This window comes from Macaca fascicularis, chromosome 3 (assembly GCF_037993035.2).
Source record: "Macaca fascicularis isolate 582-1 chromosome 3, T2T-MFA8v1.1".
In the NCBI taxonomy this organism is placed as follows: domain Eukaryota; kingdom Metazoa; phylum Chordata; class Mammalia; order Primates; family Cercopithecidae; genus Macaca; species Macaca fascicularis.
Window position 1 is genome coordinate 72,456,329 of NC_088377.1, and position 19,447 is coordinate 72,475,775.

Here is a 19,447-nt window from a genome sequence, read left to right on the forward strand (position 1 = left end):
ACTGCAGCAAAATTTCAGGATACAAAACAAATGTACAGAAATCATTAGCATCCCTGTACATCAACACCATCCAAGCCAAAAGCCAAAAGCCAAAAAAAAAAAAAAAAAAAAAAAAAAATCCCATTCACAATAGCCACAAAAAGAATAAAATATCTAGGAATACAGCTACACAGGGAGGTGAAAGATCACTACCACAAAGACTGCAAAACACTGCTTAAAGAAGTCAGAAATGGGCTGGGCACAATGGCTCATGTCTATAATCCCAGCACTTTGGGAGGCCAAAGCAGGAAGATCACTTGAGGTCAGGAGTTCAAGACCAGCCTCGCCAACATGGCAAAATCCCATCTCTACTAAAAATACAAAAATCAGCTGGGTGTGGTGGTGGGCACCTGTAATCCCAGCCACTCTGGAGGCTGAGGCAGAAGAATCACTTGAACCTGGGAAGCAGAGGTTGCAGTGGGCCGAGATCACACCACTGCACTCTGGCTTGGGAGACAAAGTGGAAATCCTTCTTAAAAAAAAAAAAAAAAAGAAAGAAAAGAAAAGAAAAAGAAAAACAAAGAAGTCAGAAATGACAAAAATAAAAAGTTATTTTGTACTCATGGATATAAAAGATTAACATAATTAAAATGGCCATACTGCCCAAAGAAATGTACAGAGCTAACGTTATTGTTACCAAACTACCAAAAACATGCTCAACAACAACAACAAAAACTAGTTAAAAATTCACATGGAACCAACAAAGAGCCCAAATAGCCAAGGCACTTCTAAGCAAAAAGAACAAAGCTGGAGGCATTATCCGATTTCAAACTATACTACAGAACTATAGTAATTAAAGCAGCATGGTACTAGTGCAAAAACAGACTCATAGGCCAATGCAACAGTATAGAGCCCAGAAATAATGCCACACATCTACAACCATCTGATCTTCAACAAAGCTGACAAGGGGAATGTGGGAAGAATTCCCTATTTAATAAATAGTGCTGGAATAATTAGCTAACACTATGTAGAAAATTGAAACCAAATGCCTTTATTACACCATGTACCAAAATCAACTCAAGATAAATTAAGGACTTAAATGTGAAACTTAAAATTATAAAATACCCAGCCAGGCACAATGGCTCACGCCTGTAATCCCAGCACTTTGGGAGACCAGGGCAGGTGGATCGCAAGGTCAGGAGATTGAGACCATCCTGACTAACATGGTGAAACCCTGTCTCTACTAAAAATACAAAAATTAGCAGGTCATGGTGACGTACACCTGTGGTCCCAGCTGCTGGGGAGGCTGAGGCAGGAGAATGGCGTGAACCCAGGAGGAGGAGCTTGCAGTGAGCCGAGATCACACCACTGCACTCCAGCCTGGGCGACAGAGCGAGACTCTGTCTCAAAAAAAAAAAAAAATATATATATATATATATATATTTTTTTTTTTTTAAATACCCTGGAAGACAACCTAGAAAATACCATTCTAGACATAGAAACTGGCAATGATTTTATGATGAAGATAAGAAAAACAATTGAAACAAAAGCAAAAATTGACTAATGGGACCTAATTAAAGAGCTATTTCACAGCAAACTATCAACAGTAAACAGTCAACCCACAAACCAAAAGAAAATGTTTGCAAACTATGCTTTTGAAAAAGGTCTAATATCCAGCATCCATAAGGAACATAAATAAATTTATAAGAAAAAACAACCTTGTTAAAAAATAGGCAAAAGGCATGAACAGATGCTTTTCAAAAAAGACATACATGTGGCTAACAAGCATATGAAAAAAATGCACATCACTAGTTATCAGAGAAATGCAGAGAAAAACTACAATGAGATACCATCTCACATCAGTCAGAATTGCTATTATTAAAGTCAGAAAATCACAGATGCTGGCAAGGTTGGAGAAGGGAATGGTTATACACTATTAGTGGGAGTATAAATTAGTTCAACCACTGTGAAAAGCAGTGTGACAATTTGTCACAAAACTAAAAAGAGAATTACCATTTGACAAAGCAACCTCATAATTGGATATATACCCAAAGTAATATATTTTATCGTAAAGACAATGCACATGCATGTTCACTGCAGCCCTATTCACAATAACAAAAACATGGAATCACCTGGTATGCCTATCAATGACAGACTGGATAAAGAAAATATAATATAGTAGGGTATGTCGGCTCATGCCTGTTTGGGAGGCCAAGGGATTTGGATTGCCTGAGCTCAAAAGTTCGAGACCAGTCTGGGAAATGTGGAAAAACCCCATCTCTACAAAAAATACAAAATGAAAAATTAGGCCGGGTGCGGTGGCTCACGCCTGTAATCCCAGCACTTTGGGGGGGCTGAGGCAGGCAAATCATAAGGTCAGGAGTTCAAGATCAGCCTGGCCAACATGGTGAAATCCTGTCTCTACTAAAAATACAAAAATTAGCTGGGTGTCGTGTGGTGTGTCTGTAATCCCAGCTACTCAAGAGGCTGAGGCACAAGAATCACTTGAACCCAGAAGGCGGAGGTTGCAGTAAGCCAAGATTGCGCCACTGCACTGCAGCCTGGCAACAGAGGGAGGCTCTGTTGAAAGAGGAAAGGAAGGAAGGAAGGAAGGAAGGAAGGAAGGAAGGAAGGAAGGAAGGAAGGAAGGAAGGAGGGAGGGAGGGAGGGAGGGAGGGAGGGAGGGAGGGAGGGAGGGAAGGAAGGAGGGAAGGAGGGAAGGAAGGAAGGAAGGAAGGAAGGAGAAAGAAAGAAAGAAAGAAAGAAAGAAAGAAAGAAAGAAAGAAAGAAAGAAAGAAAGAAAGAAAGAAAGAAAGAAAGAAAGAAAGAAAGAAAGAAAGAAAGAAAGAAAGAAAGAAAGAAAGAGAAAGAGAGAGAGAGAAAGAAAGAAAGAGAGAGAAAGAAAGAAAGAGAAAGAAAAGAAAGAAAAGAAAAGAAAGAAAGGAAAGAAAGAAAGAAAGAAAGAAAGAAAAGAAAGAAAAGAAAGAAAAGAAAGAAAAGAAAGAAAAGAAAGAAAAGAAAGAAAGAAAGAAAGAAAGAAAGAAAGAAAGAAAGAAAGAAAGAAAAGAAAAATTAGCCAGGCATAATGGTGCATGCCTGTAGTCCCAAGTACCTGGGGGGCTGAGGTAGGAGGATTTCTTGAGCCCAGAAGGTTGAGGCTGCAGCGAGCCAAGATCACACCACTGCACTCCAACCTGGGGTACAGCATGAGACCCTGCCTCTAAAAATAAATAAAACAAAAGACTTAATAAAAACAAAATATGGTACATAAACATCATGGAATACTGTGTGGCCATAAAAAAGACCAAGATTATTTTCTTTTGCAGCAACATGGATAAAGCTGCAGACCACTATCTTTAGAAAATTAATACAGAAACAGAAAACCAAATGCATTTTCTCATTTATAAGAGCTAAATAAGAAGAACACATGGACACAAAGAGAGGAACAACAGACACTGAGGCCTAGTTTAGGGTGGAGGATGAAAGGACAAAAAGGATCAAATCAATACTTGTTTAGCGCTATGCTTAGTACCTCAGTGACAAACTAATCTGCACACCAAAACCCCGTGACACAATTTTACCTATATAATAATCCTGCACGTGTACCCCTGAATCAAAAATGAAAGTTAAAAGAAAAAAAAAAATCAGCCAGGCATGGTGGCTCACACCTGTAATCCCAGAGCACTTTGGGAGGCCAAGGTGGGCAGATCACCTGAGGTCAGGAGTTCGAGACCAGCCTGGCCAACACGGTGAAACCCATCTCTACTAAAAACACAAAATTAGCCGGGTGTGGTGGCGCACGCCTGTAATCCCAGTTACTCGAGAGGCTGAGGCAGGAGAATCACTTGAATCCGGGAGGTGAAGGTTGCAGTGAGCTGAGATTGTATCATTGCACTCCAGCCTGGACAAAAAGAGCAAGACTCCATCTTAAAAAAAAAAAAAAAGACAAGAAAAGAAAAAGAAAAAACAAAATCCATGGGTTGGGGAGAGTACAATGTAGGTGGAAGGACTGGTCTGTGCTACAGACAGTGGCCCAGGTAGGGCTGTCCTCTGATTTGTGTCCATGCAGGCAGACGAGATTATGAACTGATGGTCCAGAATCCTAGGCTGGTGGAGAAAACAGGTTCGTACTGCAGATTCAGTGTCTTGGTACAGGAATATGTCAGGAGTCTTGTAGACACTTTTGTGGGTTTTGGCAAGAAATACCAGGATAAAATATGCTGTGGCGAAATTCCTGCAGGTGGTGCCTAGTCCTGGAAGGGGTGTGAGCACGTCAATGTCTAGTATCTTTTCTTTTAGAAAATCAAAGTTGGTGATTTATTTTTATTTTTTATTATGTTAAAGGTGACAGATCTTGGCTTAAGAAAAACCAGATTTGTGACTAAAGGAAACATTTTCTTGGAGCTTTTCATTGTTCTGGCTTATATTTTCTTTTAAAAAGTAACTTTCCATAAGTTAAAGTTAGCACTTTCACAAATACTAGCAGAGTCACTAAATGAACTATTAACATCAAAACAAAAAACATGATTAAGAAGTATTTTATTATTTTGCTGCAAAGCTGTTGCTTCACTGTATAAAAATACCATCAGCAAATGCAGTGTATTGCAAAATTAAGATAGTGTTGTTCCTCATCTGACACTGTACAAGCAACAGAAACCTCTTCACTCTCAGTTATTTCCAGTAGAAAGATCATTATTTCAGCCCAAATTTACAATATTATATAAGGCTTAAGAATAATAACGTTATCTTTGAATTATGTAATTTTTATAGCCAGTTTTTACCATGGATAATTTCATGACTTCTGAATACTAGAGCCTAGACTAAAAATCATAGGATATTGTGAAAAAGACACGTAATATATTTATCCATAATCATTAGAAAGTTAAAGGGCATTTTCTTTTTTTTTTTTTTTTTTTTGAGACGGAGTCTCGCTCTGTCGCCCAGGCTGGAGTGCAGTGGCCGGATCTCAGCTCATTACAAGCTCCGCCTCCCGGGTTTAAGCCATTCTCCTGCCTCAGCCTCCCCAGTAGCTGGGACTACAGGCGCCCGCCACCTCGCCCGGCTAATTTTTTGTATTTTTTTGGTAGAGACGGGGTTTCACCGTGTTAGCCAGGATGGTCTCGATCTCCTGACCTCGTGATCCGCCCGTCTCGGCCTCCCAAAGTGCTGGGATTACAGACTTGAGCCACCGCGCCCGGCCTCAGGGCATTTTCTTTCATTAGCAGTGTTAACAGTTTTTTATCCCCATTGGTAATGCTAAAAGTTGCTATTCTAAGTCTTCCATCCACTACTAATTCAGGACAACTCTGCTGGGTTGCGTTATTTCACACTAGTTTATGTAGGGGTTCCATTTTCACTCCTCAATAGATTTTATGTATCTCTCATATGCTTCTTCACTCATAAGTTCTTCTAGTTCTGAAGGGTTACTCAGTGTCATCTTGATCGGCCAACCATCTTCTTAACAAGATTTGTTTACAAGTCCTGGATTTTCTCCAAGAGTTTCATTAATTTCAGTTACTTCTCCTGATAAAGGAGAATAGAGTTCACTAGCAGCTTTCACACTTTCCAAAGCACCGAACTCATCTTGTTTGTTCACTTTTGTCCCAACTTCAGGCAGACTACAGTAAACATCTCCCAACGCTTCCTGTGCAAAATTGCTGATTCCCAGTGTTCCAATACCATTTTCTGTTGTTATCATGTTTCTCTGTGAATTTACACAGCGAGAGCAGAGCGGGTCCCGTGCGCAGCTTCCGGACGGCGCCCACCCCCAGCTGCCAGGGCCTAGGCGGGCAGGGCGTGGCAGGGTGCAGAGCACAGCCCGCATGCTCAGTGCCATGTTCGCAGGGGTGCTGGGGGTCGCAGCGCTACGCCTACGCCAACTGCGCGGGGAGGGGGGGAGGGGCGGGGCGGGGCGGGGCGGGGCGGGGCCTCTAGTAGGTATCTTTGCTAGTGGGTGAAAATCCTGTGGTGGCAGCTGTGGGGAAAAGGGAATCTGTTATCAGCGCTCCTTTCCTCTTAAGTTTTCAGTCCTCTCTCACCCTGGGAGGTAACCTGGAATCACAGGACACTGGGCAGTGTGACAGCCTGTGTACAGGAGAGCAGAGCCTCCCATTCCCAGACCTAGAGTTCCATTCCAGGCTAGGCCTCTGAGATATCTTTCTTCTGGCACCAAATCCGTAGTTTGCTAAATATCAAGTAATCCTCCAACACCAATGCACTGTCTAAAACTTGAATTCTGTTAGTCCAAGCTGCACCATTTTGTAAGCCCCACCATTTCGCAGACAATGGTCAGAATGAAACATTCCACAGGGGTTCGGGCCGTGACAAACATCCTGCCCAACCACCGGACTTTCTTATCACACCCGTCTGTGTAAAAGTCCAAGCAACCTCCTTATTACATCTTGCTGGAAAAACGGCCAAACTGCCTGATTACAAGAACATCTTTTTTTTTTTTTTTTTTTTTTTTGAGACGGAGTCTCGCTCTGTCACCCAGGCTGGAGTGCAGTGGCCGGATCTCAGCTCACTGCAAGCTCCGCCTCCCGGCTGGAGTGCAGTGGCCGGATCTCAGCTCACTGCAAGCTCCGCCTCCCGGGTTCATGCCATTCTCCTGCCTCAGCCTCCCAAGTAGCTGGGACTACAGGCGCCCGCCACCTCGCCCGGCTAGTTTTTTGTATTTTTTAGTAGAGACGGGGTTTCACCGGGTTAGCCAGGATGGTCTCGATCTCCTGACCTCGTGATCCACCCGTCTCGGCCTCCCAAAGTGCTGAGATTACAGGCTTGAGCCACCGCGCCCGGCCACAAGAACATCTTATCAACATCCATCCAGGCAGCAAGCCATACTGCCCCGATGCCTCCCACCAGTCTGAGCCAACATACAATTCCATTTTATGCCCTTCCTAAAAACATGCTGACTTCAGGGTACAACACTTTCTAATCCAAAATCTGATATTTTCTCACTCCATTTGCCATTCCCCTTCTACCTTCTTTCTAATCTTGTTTGCTCCTCCCTATGAAAGCCTTTGTCTGCCTAAGCTTTGCAATCCTTAAAGATTTTATAGTTGGTACTTCCTTCTGTTGCAATACTCTTTTAAAATTCAAATGTTTTAACATAAACCTAATTTTGTTTTATTTTACAAAATCTAGAAACTGCCTCAAAATAACAACTTTATTTTCAGTAAGACCCTCCCATTCCTTTTCCATTTTAACCTTAACTGCATCTGCCTGTGGGTCCCCAGCTTTCCAGGGCTCTGTAGCTTCTCTCAGTATAAAGCCTTCTTCCATGCCTGGGGTGAGCAAGCTGGGACATCTGCAGGGGTGGCTCCCCAGAAAGAACTAACTGGGCCTTTAATAACCTCCTTTTGCAGACTCAATATTAGCCTTAGCTTGAAGTCACTGGGCTCAAGCCTTTATTCCATGTCAGTTATTCATTTGGTTTTTGAAACTGTTTGAAAAATCCAGCAAAATTACTCAAACATGGTGTTAATATAAGAATTTTTTTTTTTTTTGAAACAGAGTCTTGCTGTGTCGCCTAGGCTGGAGCGCAGTAGCACAATCTCAGCTCACTGCAATCTCTGCCTCCCAGGTTCAAGCGATTCTCCTCCCTCAGGCTCCTGAGTAGCTGAGATTACAGGCACCCACCACCACGCCTAATTTTTGTATATTTAGTAGAGACAGGGTTTCACCATGTTGGCCAGGCTGGTCTTGAACTCCTGACCTCAGGTGATCCGCCTGCTTTGGACTCCCAAAGTGCTGGAATTACAGGCATGAGCCACCACACCCGGCCAACAGTTATATTTTATACCTCAATAAGAAATGCAAAAGTATATATTCCTCTCAGAAAATAAACCCATTATTATTTCTATTAAAAATTATGTAGTAGGCCAGGCACGGTGGCTCACACCTGTGATCCCAACACTTTGGGAGGCTGAGACAGGTGGATCACAAGGTTAGGAGATCGAGACCATCCTGGATAACACGGTGAAAACCCGTCTCTACTAAAAATACAAAAAAAAAAAAAAAAAAAAAATTAGCCGGGCGTGGTGGCACTCTCCTGTAGTCCCAGCTACTCGGGAGGCTGAGGCAGGAGAATTACTTCAGCGTGGGAGGCAGAGATTGCAGTGAGTCCAGCTTGTGCCACTGCACTCCAGCCTAAGCAACAGAGCGAGACTGTCTCATAATAAAATAAAATAAAAATTATGTAGTAAACAACTAGTCATATGGCAACACTTCTAGGAGTACCAAGTTTCAGCTCATAAAATTTAGCATAAATCTCAGAAATCAAGATGATAGGATATAAAACATAGTCAGTGTCACAAATTTACTCTGCCAAAAGAGGAAGTGATGTTTAAATAAATCTATGAAACTCACCAATTATTTACCACATTTTCTTGTGCAAATGTATTTATTTTCTGCAGTCAAAATGAAAGACATTTTTTCTATTCTTTTCCTTGGTAGCATTCTAAAAGCTAAGTCTTGGAATTCTGTTTGTAATCACCCAGCCATTTAAAAAAGACACACACACCTGAGAAAATTCCAGAACTCACTCTGGGCAAGAAAAAGGTAAATGAGAATTGTTAACAAATGGAGTATGAAATCAGATATTAATTTACTCTGAAACCCACCTCTTTGATGCCCTTTGTGAACATTTTCTTACCTTTTAAGTCCTACTAATAAAATGCCAATTACAGTTTAAAAGCTGAAGTCAAAATAAGTGAATAAATTTTCTCAAGGTAACAAACCTAATGAGCCGCAGTACTAATAAGGAAACAAATGTGTCTGACTCACATGTCAAATCAGGCCATCTAATCACTTGATTCTCCCACTCCATCCTGCTTAAGTTCTCAAAGACCACCCTCTCAGGAGACACTGCCCTGTGCCTCAGTGAGTGCCCCAGGTGCTTTTTACTTTGCAAGTTCTTGTACCATTTCACTGGGGTCGTGTTTGGGTTTTTTGTCTTTGGGGATACTATTTTTTCTTTCACAAATCTTAGAGAATACAGAGGGCAGAAATTATTTCTGTGCTTTACCCTCAATGGCAGCATCTGATTGGCTAACCAGCAATGTGTCTCCAAGAAATAAGCTGGGTTGGGTGAAGACAATCAGTATCTAAAAAAGCCTGGGCATGGTAGCTGACACCTGTAATCCCAGCACTTTGGGAGACAGAGATGGGCAGAATACCTATGGTCAGGAGTTTGGGACCAGCCTGGCCAACATGACAAAACCCCGTCTCTACTAAAAACACAAAAATTAGGCCGAGCACACGCCTGTAATCCCAGCACTTTGGGAGGCCGAGGCAGGCGGATCACGAGGTCAGGAGATCAAGTCTATCCTGGCTAACACGGTGTAACCCCGTCTCTATCAAAAAAACAAAAAATTGGCGGAGGGGGTGGCGGGCGCCTGTAGTCCCAGCTACTCAGGAGGCTGAGGCAGGAGAATGTCGGGAACCTGGGAGGCGGAGCTTGCAGTGAGCTGAGATCCGGCCACTGCACTCCAGCCTGGGCGACAGGGAGAGACTCCGTCTTAAAATAAATAAATAAATAGATAAATAAATAAATAAATAAATAAATAAATAAATGGAAAAGAGGCACAGAGATTTTTACAATAAAGCGTCAGGGGTATTATTCTTTGCTTTCTTCTCATGGAAAATATTTTCAAACAGAAAGTGCCATTCAACACTTTATTAAAAAATGATTAAAATACAGAATATAAAATGCACACTGAATGACAAAAATTTAAATGCATTCTAAATCTAATGCTTTTGTTTTGTTTTGTTTTTGAGACAGAGTTTCGCTCTTGTTGCCCAGGCTGGAGTGTAATGACAGGATCTCGGCTCACCACAACCTCCGCCTCCCGGGTTCAAGCCATTCTCCGGCCTCAGCCTCCTAAGTAGCTGGGATTACAGGCATGTGCCACCACGCCCAGCTAATTTTGTATTTTTAGTAGAGACGGGGTTTCACCTTGTTAGCCAGGATGGTCTCGATCTCCTGACCTCATGATCCACCCGCCTCAGCCTCCCATTGTGCTGGGATTACAGGCGTGAGCCACCGTGATCGGCAATCTAATGCATTTTTTTTGTAAATTACTCTTTGGGGAAACAAAATTCAGCCTTAACCAACCATAAACTGCCAATTAACCATGATTACCCAACCAGGAAATTTCCACCTTGATCATACAAATTAAGAAACTACATAACTCTACTAAATCAATTATTGAATTTGGGTTTCTCCATAATGCACTTTATATATAAAGTTTTTTCCATCATGCACTATATATATATAGTTTTTCTTTTATATATAAAGTTTTAGAGACATGGATGAAGCTGGAAACCATCATTCTGAGCAAACCATCGCAAGGACGGTAAACCAAACACCGCATGTTCTCACTCATAGGTGAGAACTGAACAATGAGAACACTTGGACACAGGGTGAGGAACATCACACACCGGGGCCTGTCGTGGGGTAGAGGGAGGGGGGAGGGATAGCATTAGGAGATACACCTAATGTAAATGACAAGTTAACGGGTGCAGCACACCAACATGGCACATGTATACATATGCAACAAACCTGCACATTGTGCACATGTACCCTAGAACTTGAAAGTATAAAAAAAAATTTTCTAAACCTAAAAAATAAAGTAATCGTTATAGAAAGTGCTATGTAGAGATATTATAAGAAAAGCAGTAAAATCTCATTATAAAGAAAAATAAAGTTTTATATATAAAGTTTTTCATGGACCACAAACTACAAACCATAGCTAGTTGGGTGCTCTTCAATTCTTGAATTACTCTTTGATTTTATTCTTTAATATTTTTGCCTTGACTCGCTTAATTTTTATTTCTTTTTTTTTTTTTTTTTTTTTTTTTTTTTTGAGACGGAGTTTCGCTCTTACTGCCCAGGCTGGAGCGCAATGGCGTGATCTCGGCTCACTGCAACCTTCGCCTCCCGGGTTCAAGCGATTCTCCTGCCTCAGCCTCCAGAGTAGCTGGGATTACAGGCGCCCGCCACCACGCCAGCCTAATTTTTGTATATTTAGTAGAAATAGGGTTTCACCATGTTCACCAGGCTGGTATTGAACTTCTGACCTCAGTGATCCACCTGCCTCGGCCTCCCAAAGTGCTGGAATTACTGCGTAAACCACCGCGCCCGGCCCGACTCCCATAGATTTTTAATTAAAAAAAAAAAAGGCGGGAGGACTGGAAACACCACGGACCAAAGCTCCTCTTCTCATTCAAGAACCCCACACTCCGAGTCACGATTTTCCCTTGACTACCGTCCAGTGGTTCCGGCACAATAGGGAAGAGATGCGGCGCTGCGGGTGCAGAGCTGCCCAGAGAGGGCTCCAGGCCATGGCACAGTCACTGCGCAAGGAGGAGACACGACGCCCGGGGTCCCGGCTGTCAGCCCAGCCGCCATCTTATGGCTGAAGGGGACTGAGGGCCGAGCTGCGCCAAGGACAACTCTGGCCAAGGAGAACTCGGGACACGGATTTTGGAGCCGACAGCGGGGAGGCAGGAGTCCAGCCACAGCCTCTTCAGACTGGTTCCAACCAGCCCCTCCCCGTCTCTCGGTGCGTCGGACCCGGCCGACTCACCCTTTCTAGGCTTCCTGGGGGGTCCTGGCATCTTAAGCTGTGGATCTCCCAATACCTACAGGTTACAGGGACACAGAGGCTAGGCCTGTGGGACCAGAAAACACAGAACAGAGAAGACAAGACCTGGAGCTGCGGCTGCAGCCGAAGACCGCGCCAAATCCCGAAAGCCGTCCCGTCCTCTCCAGCTGCGTTCCTGATTGGATGGATCGCAGCCCAGCGTCCCTGATTGGATAACGTTTAACATCCCACCCCCTCAGGCCCTGAGTGACAGAAGACGTGCTCAGGGGCTGGGCTGAATGAAAATAGAGTGAAACCTAAGCTGCAGCTTTTTCAGGCAGGGCTTCCTCCCTGAGCTGAGCCAGGCCTGCCCCAGAGGGTATTTGCATTTAACCATGTGTATAAGATCATATGCATTTATAAATAATATATGGCTATGCACAAGTGAAGATAATGTAATAACAATTATTTTGAAATTCCAGATTTTATTAACTTACCAGCTTCTGGTCCTTTGAGTAGGCAGCCTGAGATTTTAAAAAGAAGGCAATTCTCTGAAATAAAATGTGGGCCACATGTGAATTCTAAATTTTCTAGTAGTCAATTTTTTTTTTTTTTTTTTTTTTGAGAGGGAGTCTCACTCTGTTGCCAGGCTGGAGTGCAGTGGTGCGGTCTCGGCTCACTACAATCTCCGCCTCCTGGGTTCAAGCAATTTTCCTGCCTCAGCCTCCTGAGTAGCTGGGATTACAGGCGCCCGCCACCATGCCCAACTAATTTTGTATTTTTAGTAGAGACGGGGTTTCACCATGTTGGTCAGGTTGGTCTCGAACCCCTGACCTCGTGATCCACCCGCCTCAGCCTCCCAAAGTGCTGGGATTACAGCCAGGCGTGAGCCACCACGCCTGGCAATAGTAGTCAAATTTTAAGAAGAAAGAAGCAACAGGTGGAATAAATGGCAACCATTTAATTAACCCAATATATCCAAAATATTATCATTTTAATGTGTGAGCAATGTGTAATTATTAATGAAGTATATTTAATTTTCACTCTAACTTCCTAGCACATCGCAGTTCAGACTAGCCACATTCCAAGCACCCAGTAGCTACATATACCTAATAATTGTCACATTGAAGTGCAGCTGTGATGTCAGGGTGGGTGAAGGGCCTGAAAATCCCTTTTCTGCCAGAGGTGAAGGAAGAGCCTCTTCCTACCAGCATCTCTCTTTAGTTCCGAGTGTGCAACAGATAATGACCATAGAAAGAGCAGAAGGTGGCCGGGCACGGTGGCTCACACCTATAATCCCAGCACTTTGGGAGGCCAAGGCGGGCAGATCACTTGAGGTCAGGAGTTCAAGACCAGCCTGGCTATCACGGCAAAAACCCATCTCTACTAAAAATATTAAAATTAGATGGGTGTGGTGGCTGGTGCCTGTAATCCCAATTCCTTGGGAGGCTGAGGCAGGAGAATGGCTTGAGCCCCAGAGGCGGAGGTTGCAGTGAGCGAGATCATACCACTACACTTCAGCCCAGGCAACAGAGCAAGACTCTGCCTCAAAAAAAAAGAAAGAAAAGGAAAAAAAGAAAGAACAGAGGGCAGCAGAAATAAAATAACCCCAGGTAGACCACTGCTGGCCACCTGTTTCCCATTTTTGTTGCAGAGATCAAGCAGTGAACAAAGGATGATGGGTCCACAGCAGAAAAAAACTCTGTGTCTTCAGATATGTTCACAGTCTTGACCTCTAATGTATAAATACAGAGAAAACAGATGAAAGGTAAACTTATTTTGCCATTTGGCCTTGGCCCTAATGGTCAGGCTGTGGTTATCTGTTTTCTCCTGTGGTTTGTGGGAATGTGTGAGTATAAGCACCAATCACATGCACACATGTCTACATGTATTTATTTATTTCTCAATATTACAAAACATCCAACTTTAAATCAAGAAAAAAAAGACAGCACTTTTAGGGTACCCACTGTTAGAAGGTAACTAGTAATCAACCTGCCATTAAATTTTGGCATCCTATCTGCACTGGATACCTGTATTAGTTAGCTCTTACAGCATAACAAACCATCCAAAACTTCTTAGATCATAATCGTGATGGTCAGCCATTTAGGCAGGGCTTGGTGGGGCCATTCTTCTGGCCTCAACTGAGCTCCTTCAGACATGTATCATCAGCTGCCTGTCAACTAGGCAGCTGTGCTTCTGGGCATGCGCTTCTGCTTCTGGGATTGTCAACAAGGGGCACCTTGCTTCTCCTCCCCATGTATCTTATCCTCTAGCTGGCGAACATGGGCTTTTTTCATGGAGATGGTAGCGTTCTGAAAAACAATTAGAAGCATTTAAAACCATTTGAGCCTAGGCCTCAAACTAGCACACTGTCATGTTCACAGGTTTCTACCACCTTGAACAAATAAGGCCAGCCAGATCTGGAGTTTGGAAAACAGATTCTGGATCTCGATGGGAACGCCTGTAAAAGCACCTGGCAATGGGCATAGAACAGGGAGAATAAAAAATTGCTACCACTTGTGCAATCAGAATCATTCTGTTTTTTGGTTTTTTGTTTTGTTTTGTTTTTGAGTATATGTGGCTTATAGAACTCTTCCACATCAACAAATTGCCCAAACACCCACAGCTATTAAGTGACTGGGCTGAGACTCACTCCCCAGGGCTCTAAATCCTGGAGAGTAACACTTCTAAAATAGAAGCCAGATTCCTTTTAGATTTGTGCCCAAATAGTACTGTTTATTATTGGAAATAATCTCAATAAGTTGCATAAGCACATGGTGGCTCATACCTGTAATTGTAGCACTTTGGCAGGCTGAGATGAGAGAATCATTTGACATCAGGAGTTAAAGTACAGCCTTGGTAACATAGTAAGATCCTGTCTCCATGAAAAATACATTATCCAGGAATGATAATGCATGCCTTTATTCCCAGCTACTCGGGTGGCAGGGGCAGGAGGATTGCTTGAGCCTGGAAAGTTAAGGCTGCAGTGAGCCATGATTGGTTACACCACTGCACATTAACCTTTTGAGACCTTGTCTCAAAAAAAAATTAAAATAGCCTGGCATGGTGGCTCAGGACCGTAATCCCAGAACTTTTGGAGGCTGAGGCAGGCAGATCACCTGAGGTCGGGAGTTCGAGACAAGCCTGACCAACATGGAGAAACTCCCTCTCTACTAAAAATAGAAAATTAGTCAGGCGTAGTGGCACATGCTTGTAATTCCAGCTACTCCGGAGGCTGGGGCAGGAGAATCGCTTGAACCCGGGAGGTGGAGGTTGCAGTGAGCCGAGATCGCGGCATTGCACTCCAGCCTGGGCAGCAAGAGCGAAACTCCATCTCAAAATTAATTAATTAAATTAAAAAGAAAATTACAGAAGATTTTCTTTTGTTTGTTTTTTTGTTTTTTTTTTCCAGATGTAGTCTTGCTTTGTCACCAGGCTGGAATGCAGTGGCACGATCTCGGCTCATTGCCACCTGCACCTCCCAGGTTCAAGCGATTCTCCTGCCTCAGCCTCCCAAGTAGCTGGGATTAGAGGTGCGCACCACCACATCCAGCTAATTTTTGTATTTTTAGCAGAGATGAGGTTTCACCATGTTGGCGTAATCCCAGCACTTTGGGAGGCTGAACTTTTGACCTCAGGTGATCCGCCGACCTTGACCTCCCAAAGTGCTGAGATTACAGACCTGAGCCACCACGCCTGGCCAAGTTTCTAAAAACTTCAAAAACATGCACAATCCTAGAGTATTATGTTTCTTTTTGAGTGTGTGTGTGTGTGTGTGTGACGAAGTCACACTCTGTTGCCCAGGCTGGAGTGCAATGGTGCGATCTTGGCTCACTGCAACCACTGCCTCCCGCGTTCAAGCGATTCTCCTGCCTCAGCCTCCTGAGCAGTTGGGATTACAGGCATCCGCCACCATCCCCAGCTAATTTTTGTATTTTTAGTAGAGATGGGTTTCACCATGTTGGTCAGGCTGGTCTCGAACTCGTGACCTTGTGATCCACCCGCCTCAACTTCCCAAAGTGCTGGAATTACAGGCGTGAGCCACTGTGTCTGGCCGAGTATTGTGTCTTTAAGAAGGTTCATGAAAAGATGGAAAAAGTCCAGACAAGGTGAGTACAGGTTTCTGATAATTTTAGGATTGTATTGTTTGGACCAGGTAGGGATCGTAAGAATTCTAAAGAAGGCCAGGCGCGGTGGCTCAAGCCTGTAATCCCAGCACTTTGGGAGGCCGAGACGGGTGGATCACGAGGTCAGGAGATCGAGACCATCCTGGCTAACACAGTGAAACCCCGTCTCTACTAAAAAATACAAAAAAACTAGCCGGGCGAGGTGGCAGGCGCCTGTAGTCCCAGCTACTCGGGAGGCTGAGGCAGGAGAATGGCCTGAACCCGGGAGGCGGAGCTTGCAGTGAGCTGAGATCCGGCCACTGCACTCCAGCAAGGGGGACAGAGTGAGACTCCGTCTCAAAAAAAAAAAAAAAAAAAAGAATTCTAAAGAAGAGATGGACTTATAAAACTACTAATTTAGGCAAAACAAAAATTAATTAAACATCAGGAAAATAGTCTGCCACAATTTTATGCTACAACTGAAATTTTTTAGATATGCTATTTGAATAAACTCTGTCATTCAAGTCAAATTACCTGTGAGAATCCCTCAGTTATCAGTGCTATGGACCTAAATTGGAGAAATAAGTCTGGTATTAAACAGGACATAAATTCAATGTTAAGTATGGATTCATGGAGAATCTAGACAATCAATAGCCACTGTTCATTAATGAGTTCTTAATGTTTCCATTATTGAAAACTGTATTCCATTAATCATCACAAAAGAGATAAAATAATATAAATTAAATAAAAATTAAAGGCTGGGCATGGGAGCTGAGGCAGGAGAATAGCTGGAACCCGGGAGGCAGAGGTTGCAGTGAGCCAATATCACACCATTGCACTCCAGCCTGGGTAACAAGTTATATATAAATTAGATGAGTGTGTGCATGTGTGTGGTGACTATTCTAAATTACTAAAATACATTAATTTTTTTTGGTCGAACATAGTATCCTGAGAAGACAATCAAAACTTCATGTACTACTGAAGTACATTCTACTACCTGATGGGCCATTTAAACATTTACAGAGAAATTTTATTCAATTATCATTTATAATGCATATTTTATGGTAATATAATAGTTTTCTCACACAAGAAGGCTGATGTTATAATACTAGCTAAAAAGATATGAGGAAATATGTATTCCTCATGGGACATTTCTAAAAAAGTCTTCAATAATAAAAATACTTATTTCACTAGACAAGCTGTAAATCTGTTAAATAAGGTATTACAGATACAATAGTATTGAGCAAAGCTAACTAAATTGACTGGATTGCTCTTGTAATTGCAGGTTGATGACAATCAGATCCACTTAGAGTGGGAAAAATGTGTTGACCCTTATAAAATAGTAATTGGAAGGCCTATGCACCCCATGATAGAGCCTCATGCATCTTCTGCTACTGAAGTCTAATATGACTAAATGCAGCAAGGTTTTAATGCATTATGGCAAAATATATTGTCATAAGGTAACAAAAGCTTTTAATACTCTAATGACTAAGAACAGTGTAATCCTTTATAATCTAGAACCTAAAGATTGAGTCTGCTTGCCATCTACACTGCGGAAAAACTTTAGGATCTTGAACCTTGGGATCATAATCTTACAACTCAGAAGGGCCCCACCAAACTGGAGATCTTAAGGTAAAGCTAACCAGCGAAGTTTCTCCTTAAAAGCAGACAGCAATCTTGATGTAGGTAGCTTTTTTTTCACAAGATCAAAAATAAAGCCATCTCTGCCATCATGACACTCTTAGTTCGAAGTGTTTTTCTCATGGCTGTACAAACAACAGAAATAAAAAAGGGTTCTTCACCAGGTCCCCTCCCTGGCAACCAAGGCGAAGTGCTGGGCGCCCTTAGGCACGCAGCTGGCCAGCCGGGAGACCCAGGACATCGTGGACCAGGTGAGGGCCCAGCTTGAAGAGAAAGAAAAGAAGTTCCCTGTGTTTAAGGCTGTGTCGTTCAAGAGGGTTGTGAGGACAAACTGCTTCATCAAGATGTACATTGGTGACGAGGACTTCATACATTTGGGAGTATTCAGAAGTCTCCCTCACAAAAACAAACCCTTGATCTTGTCTAACTACCAGACCAACTGACCTATTTCTTTTCTTTCTTTCTTTCTTTTTTTTTTTTTTATTTGAGGTGGAGTCCTTCTGTCTCTCAGGCTGGAGTGCAGTGACAGGATCTCAGCTCACTGCAACCTCCGCCTCCTGGGTTCTCCTGCCTCAGCTTTCTGTGTAGCTGGGATTACAGGCACGCGCCACCTCACCCCCGGTTAATTTTTGTATTTTTAGTGGAGACGGGGTTTCACCATGTTAGTCAGTGTGGTCCCGAATTCTGACCTCGTGATCCACCTGCCTTGGCCTCCCAAAGTGCTGAGATTACAGGCGTGAGTCACCGCGCCCGGCTAATTTTTGTATTTTTAGTAGAGACCAGGTTTCACCATGTCGACCAAGTTGGTCTCAAACCCCAGGCCTTAAGTGATCCGCCTGCCCTGGGCTCCGAAAGGGCTGGGATTACAGGAATGAGCCACCGCGTCCCGCCCAGCTGACCTATTTCTAATCCTGATTTTGGACAGGGCCCTTCAGCCAGAAAACTGATACTTAAAATCATACTATTTTTTTTTTTTTTTTTTTTTTTGAGATGGAGTCTCACTTGCCAGCCTCACTCGCCAGGCTGGAGTGCAATGGCACGATCTCGGCTCACTGCAACCTCTCAACCTCTGCCTACAGGTGAGGGCCACCAGGCCTGGCTAAGTTTTGTATTTTTTAGTAGAGGCGGGGTTTCTCCATGTTGGTCAGGATCTCTGTCTCTTGACCTCGTGACCTAGCAGCCTTGGCTTGGCAAAGTGCTGGGATTACAGGCCCGCGCAGAGAAGCCTTTTGAAAGGACAATAGGCCTGGCGCGGTGGCGCATGCCTGTAATCCCAGCACTTTGGGAGGCCGAGGCAGGCGGATCACGAGGTCAGGAGATCGAGACCATCCTGGCTAAGAAGGTGAAACCCCGTCTCTACTAAAAATACACAAAATGAGCCGGGCGTGGTGGCAGGCATCTGTGATCCCAGTTACTGGAGGCTGAGGCAGGAGAATGGGGTGAACCCAGAAGGCCGAGCTTGCAGTGAGCGGAGGTGGCGCTCACTGGGCGACAGAGCGAGACTCCCTCTCAAGAAAAAAAAAAAAAAAGAAAAAAAAAGGGACATAGAATAATTTGGAGAAAATAGCTGAGAGATGAGTTTAGAAATCAAAGTCCGAAACACAGTACTTATTTTTTTATAGAAAAAAATTTGAATACTTTTCAATAGAGAAATTGAATTTTACAGAGTTTAATTGAGCAAAGTATTATTTGCAAATCAGGCAATCTGTGGGCCCAGAGTAGGCTCTGAGACTTTAACACAGCCACACAGCCACATAGTACAAGAAGATTTATAGACAGAGCAAAGTAACATACAGAAAATGAAAGTGAGGTACAGAAACAGCCAGATTGATTACAGCTTGAGATATGTCTTATTTGAACATAGCTTGAAAAGTTGATGTCCTTTTATTGGCATAAACACAGTAGTTGGTACACGAATCACGAATGGGTTACAGTCTATTTACATATCCAGTTAAGTTTCAGTTTACTATGTACAGTTTACTATGGTACTATGTACTATGGCAATTAGCAATTGCCATAACAGAATTAAATAAATATTTCTTATGGTCATCTGCTACAAGCTAATTAATTAGAAAAATTGGATAATGACTTTATGCTTTATGACATGTTAAGTGTAAATGGTTCCAATCAGTATAA

At 43.1% G+C, this 19,447-nt stretch overlaps 1 long non-coding RNA gene across 2 annotated transcripts in view; it reads right to left on the bottom strand.

Annotated features, from left to right (window-relative positions):
* LOC135970125 (uncharacterized) overlaps nt 1-11,741 on the bottom strand; it is a 49,276-nt gene extending 37,535 nt beyond the window's left edge. The window contains exon 1 of one of the 2 annotated variants that reach the window (XR_010585616.2): nt 11,691-11,741. This is a non-coding gene — a long non-coding RNA (uncharacterized lncRNA). Of the gene's footprint in view, nt 1-11,567 lie in introns of both variants that reach the window. The other variant, XR_010585615.2, reaches the window with a different exon arrangement.
* Nucleotides 11,742-19,447: the final 7,706 nt, after the last annotated feature.